Here is a 6,185-nt window from a genome sequence, read left to right as displayed (position 1 = left end):
AAGTCAAGATTTCCTTGCCCTGACTGACTGACCGACCGACCAAGGGCTTTTCCTGCCCTTTCTAAAGGACAGGAGAGGGCCCTGCCCTTCCTGACTGACCGAGGGCTTTTCCCGCTCTTCCTGACTGACCAATGGCTTTTCCCGCTCTCCCTGACTGACCAATGGCTTTTCCCACTCTTGCTAACAGACAGGAGATGGCCCTGCCCACCCTGACAGGGACCTTCTCCCGCCCTTCCTGACTGACCACATCCTCCGCTGGGAGCTGAACCTCAGAACAGCGTGAGCAGATATTTAAGCACAAACTTCACAGCACCCATATCTCAGGGTCACTGGAATCAATCTGGCCAAAGTGGCCAAATGGCTCGTCAATACTTTTCTAATCCTTTCTGAATGACCAGCAATTATTTTCTTCCCTCAATATCAAATGTCTTTTCCTAACAGTTCTCAGCAGCTGGAAGAAAGCCGAAAAAGCTGAAAGCTCCAATGCAACTCCAAGTGTTGAAAAATCAGCTTCATTCCCCAAAAATGGAATTCCACTTCTACTGAGATTAAATATTAAATACTATTTTTATAATTTGCCTTCAGTATTCAGAAGTTTTAGAATAGACTTGGGACATGTTTTCAAATCTTCCTCAATACACAGTTAAAAACTTGTGTTCTGAAGAAACAATAAACCCCCGATTCTAAGAGTTGTGAATCACTGGCTTCCAAGGAATCCAAGATTTAAGGAAAAAACACTAAATTTTGTCAGGCTTAAGGCTGAACCAAGACTTTCATGATTCACGTGCAATCCTCAGCCAGAGGGCATCACTTCAAAATGGACGATACATGGCCAGAGGCAGACTGCGAATTTGAAAAGAAACCCCACATGCGATTATCATCTTGGTGCATTTTGCACCTGTTGTCTTTAGGTGTTCACCTTTTCCTACAAACATTCCAGTCTTCTCTTTCACGTCAGAAAGTTTAAACTCTTTGTCATTTTAAAAAGAAAACGCGGTACTTCTGGGAGAGCTCGTGAAGGCCTGGAGAGCGCACCAGTGCGCGGCCCGTTCCCGTTCACTGCCAGAACGGCCGCGCTGCAGCCCCGGGTACTCCCGGGAGGAGCCGCATGCTCGGTTTCTTCAGTGGGTTTGAGTACAGAGATCAGGGCTCCTTCACTGGCAGCTCCACGGTAAAAAAAAAAAAAAAAGCAAATCCTGGGAATTTAAACCACTCTTACCTTTGCACTTATGATATATGCCAAAGTGTATTTTCAACTCCTAACTACCTCCTAGTAATTGACTGCCTGATAGTGGTCGTTCTGAGAGTGTTAGCAGTTACTTAGGAGATAAATATCTTAAAGGCTTGTCCTTTCTAGAGAAATTTTTTTAAAGCCCGCTGTTGATAACATCACTTTTACGCACAGCAGTCAGTAGTATTGGAAGCTGTGCTGTATCTAGCTCGCTGCCAACAGCATTTCAAATGCGATGCTCAGACTTGTTAGCAAATTAGATGACATAGCGCTTACAATGTCGGAGGCAGCTGGTTTCTCCTGCTGTTCCATTAGCTGCTACCCCTGAACCTTTCTTCTTCGGTACTCGTAAGAGTAAGCAGTCCAAATCCAGCTTGGGTGGGTAATTAAAAAATTCATACATTGATTTATTCAAGGAAAACCTCAGGCTATGATGATATAAACACAAGGTGCTTCAATAAAAGAGGGGGAGCAAAGGAAAGGGGAATTAATAAATTGAAATTTTCAGATCTTTCATCTGAAGTCTTTGGCCTTTGGGTACCTTGAGATCACTCCGGAAATATTTATGTAAAATCTCTGTAGCTCCTTCCAACAATTCAACATCAAAATTAACAGATTTTTGTTTGATATGGAACTGACAAAATTATATCATGCCCCTAGCAACAGATTGCAAACAAAACTATATACATCAACTTGTGAGAGGCTAATTTAATGACTGCTCTCTTCTTCATAGCAGCAAACAGCAACCATAAAAAAGCACAACCAAAATACTCTATGCTTATACCTGAGTTAACAAAACAGAGATCGAAAACCAAGCAACAACAACAAAAATTTCCGTGCTTCAACCTGAATATTGCACACACGTATGTAAATCCAGATACGTGCATATATAACCACATAAATTAATATCCAGAATATGACCAGTAACTGAACTACAATCAATAAAAGAACTAGCAGGTTCATTTCCTAAAGCCCTCTGTCCTTCTGTATTTATTTCCCCTTTTTTAAACTCTGCTCGCAATAAAAAAGAAAAGGCATTTCAATTGCAAATACTGACTGCATTTTTTTATATAAGAAAGAAAATTATTAGGAAAACAGATAAGGAATCATTATTAAATGTTAAGTTGGAAATAAAAATGTGAAAAAAGCTGTGTAACTGATGCAGTTATCTCAGTGTTTGTCTTGCTTCTACAAAGCTGTGCAGTAGAGGGCACCACAGATGGCAGAGAAAAGAAGATTCCTACTTTGAAGCTCTTAAATTTAACACTAATTTCACTAATCCTTGATAAAACCAGTATGATAGGTAATGAAACACTTTGAGATTTGTTTGCTTTAAAAGATAGCCTGTCACCAAAAAGTTCCCTTAAGATTGCCTCCTGTTATAAACATATGCTCTTATCAGTATACTTTTGGAGGAAGTTTTGCTATGAAACAGTCTGTATGAGCTGTCTGATGCCAGTTTCAAAGTCTGTCTGTAACCGCTGAAGAAGAACCTGTCTGGATCAAAAACTGTTGCTATCTCTACATACCACACAACGAAACACCCATACGGAACAAAAACGTGCATTTAGCTTAGTCCCAAGATTTTAAGTTGCTTGTTACTGATTTCTCATATATAAATAACTGCATCAGTGGAATAAATAATATATAAAACATGCAAAAGCATATGCATGCTTTTTCCTTTTCTTCACTGAAAACCTTATGAAAAGATTGTTCCTCTTTTCACGTGTAGTCAGTCTCCTACATTAAGTTTTCATGATTGCTGTGGTCAGTATTTCTTTCCAAATGGTCTGTCCTCAATTCTTTTAATAGGCTGGTAGGCACACCAGTGGACCTCCTATGCTTATCTTCAATTAATGTCAAATACCATGCGAAATCCAGTCTTTCGCTCAAGCCTAAAAAAAAGGGGAGATGTCTGCAAAAGGTAGTGATTCAGTACAAGTGGAAGTATTTGGGCCAGGTAGGAGTGTTAAGGAGATAGATGAAGGCTCAAAAACTACAGTAAGAACAGGAAAAAAAATCTCCACCAGCCATTTATGAGCTTCTTGGGAACACGGCTGTTGTGCTCCAGCAAGCTTCAATTTCTTTCCGGCTTCCTTTGTTGTGATCCGGCAATCCTTGGAAGGACAGACATTTTGCGAGCCAACAGATTTTACTGTGAGTAAGTCAGGACGAAACAGGAGCCAGATCTGTCACCTGCCGGTTACATGAAAAGCTGCTGATCTTTCTCTAATGAGCAAAGCCCAGAGAAACAGGAGATGCAAAGTCACTCACTGCTAACAGCCAACGACCTCAGATGGGGTACCTCCTTCCAGCTAACACGGCTGGTTAAAACCACCCCAGAACTAATACATGTTTTCAGTTTACCTAGCTCCGGAGTGAGAGACACCTGTAAAATATTTATTCTGCGGTGAGCCAAATCACCATAAGAGGAAGTCGTTTTTTGTTACCATCCCTTCTTTTTGTGTTTTATCTTTCAGCCAGAAATAAAGTCTAACAGGCCTTACTTAAAAGGAAAAGTAACTTTCATCTAACCTCTGTCACATGGATTTTCAGTTCCAACATTTTCTAATGCTTTTAGGGGCAGTGATGTAATTTGGGTGGCAGGGCGAGATGGGTATTTGAGACAAAGAAACACAAAGTAAATTAAATAAAAGAATTCTTTCTCCCAATTTAGCATAAATGCCACGTGCACTCTGGTTCCTTGACAACATTGAAGCTGCAAACAGGCAGCATTATACAACTGAACATTTGAAGACATAATTTTTATGTGCTGAGAAGTTTGAGCTTGCCCAGTACTATCAGATAGTACTCAGAATGAGTACTATCTCATTCCTAGCCTGAGGTCCTCTCTCCTCTCACACTAAGACAGGACACTCCTTCAGCCCAATTCTTCCTGTGTAGCCCCAGTTACCGTATCAACTTCTCATACTTGCCGCAGTTGTAAAACAGGAGCTGCAGGTGTAGGCACATATCCTGCCTGAAAAAAAAAAAAAAAAAGAAGAAAAATCAATTGTAGCAGCTCTATCAAAAAGTAAGAAATTATATTATTGTTTTAAGAGCATTTTGTGGAGGAATATAGAGAAAATATTTTGAAAAATCCAAGCCTCCATGTATCATAGAATCACAGAACGGTTTGGGTTGGAAGGGGCCTTTAGAGCCCACCCAGTCCAACCCCCTGCAGTGAGCAGGGACATCGTCAACTAGATCAGGCTGCTCAGAGCCCCGTCCAGCCTGACCTTGACTGTTTCCAGGGATGGGGCATCGACCACCTCTGTGGGCAACCTGAGCCAGTGTTTTACCACCCTCACTGTAAAAAATGTCTTCCTCATATGTACTGTAAATCTACCTCTTTCAGTTTACAACCATCACCCCTTGTCCTGTCCCGACAGGCACTGCTGAAAAGTTTGTCCCCATCTTTCTTACAAGCCCCCTTTAAGTATTGAAAGGCTGCAATAAGGTCTCCCCAGAGCCTTCTCTCCTCCAGGCTGAACAATCCCAACTATTTCAGCCTGCCCTCACAGCAGAGGGGCTCCAGACCCTCATCATCTTCGTGGCCCTCCTCTGGACCTGCTCCAACAGGTCCATGTCTTTCTGCACTGAGTGTAAGTGACTGCTGAGAATAGAACAAAGAGATTGCCTTGCTGTGAGAACCTACAGGTCTTTCACATACACATAATAAATATGATTATCTATATTATGGACAAAATGTTAAACTCTTTCTCTGCTGCCTTCTATATCAAAATCCCATGACAGCTGAATAATTAAAGAGATCAGGCAAATACATGGTGCCACTCTCTGTACCAAATGCCCATCTATTTCTAAGGGACAAACACCTCTCATTTACCTGTTACCCCATTTTTCATTGCTAGGAATGGGAAACAAATTAAAATCTGGACTGAAGTGCTTCTATAGCAGCTAAATAAATAATAAGGCTAGGGGACTATGGGTGAGTTACAGCCAATTCCCTCCACTCTCTCTGGCACCACCCAGAAATCTGCTGCTCTTACTGTCCATATGGTAAAAATCTGACAAACCCACTCGTCACCAGTGGCGAGTTCTCAGGTAGCTACATGTCATACCACAGAAGCAGTAATAGCATCTGATGAATTGGTTTGCAAACTTCTATATACTTGTAAAAATCCAAATCTGGTTTTAACTGAACATTGAACAAACCTGTTATTAGGAAAAATTCTGATTAAAAAAATGTGTTAAAGGGAAAATACGTTGAAACAAACAAATGGAAGACATTTGTGCTAAAACGTAACTGGAAAGCAAGAACGTCTTCTCTTCCATGTTCATTTGACATCTTGAACATAGCAGTCGTGGAAACAGCTGTGCCATTTCTTCTGGCTTTCAAATGGTAAAACGACTTGTTTATTTTCTGTTTTCCTTTTGTTGGCAAAATCCTAGAAAGCATGAAAACTCAGGTGTGATTTTGCTCTTTAAACCCAAAAATGCCAGCTGCCGTACATTAAAAATACTGGAGCCAAAATCTGTTCCTTCATTTATATGAATGCTACACCAGTGCTGTCATGGCCCCAGATTTATGCCAACAGGTAAAACTCAGGATGGACTTTAGACCTTTGTTATTAACTATTTAATAATGCCTGGGGAGAGTGAAGTAAGCGGGTGACGTAGGAGGCTGTTCTGACACCAAGTACTGTGGGCCATATAAATAACAAAAAGGGTGGGGCAGTTGATTAACAGACTTCTACTTCCATATAGGAAGGCTAGATTCAAATCAACTTTATGTCATCCTTGAAAATGCATTTGGTGATTTTAATTAAGCTACTAATGTTAATTGGTCCACACCACAAAAATGCCAGGGGCACCGTGATCTAATTTTGGATAAGTGGCAACCTTTGCTTTTGAGGGTCCTAAGGCTCAGTAAAAAGCGTATCAAATACAAAACCCGCATAGATGGCTTATCTTGGTTTGCTGGGTTTTTTTT

This window comes from Phalacrocorax carbo, chromosome 14 (genome assembly GCF_963921805.1).
Source record: "Phalacrocorax carbo chromosome 14, bPhaCar2.1, whole genome shotgun sequence".
NCBI lineage: Eukaryota > Metazoa > Chordata > Aves > Suliformes > Phalacrocoracidae > Phalacrocorax > Phalacrocorax carbo.
This window is presented reverse-complemented; position numbering follows the sequence as displayed.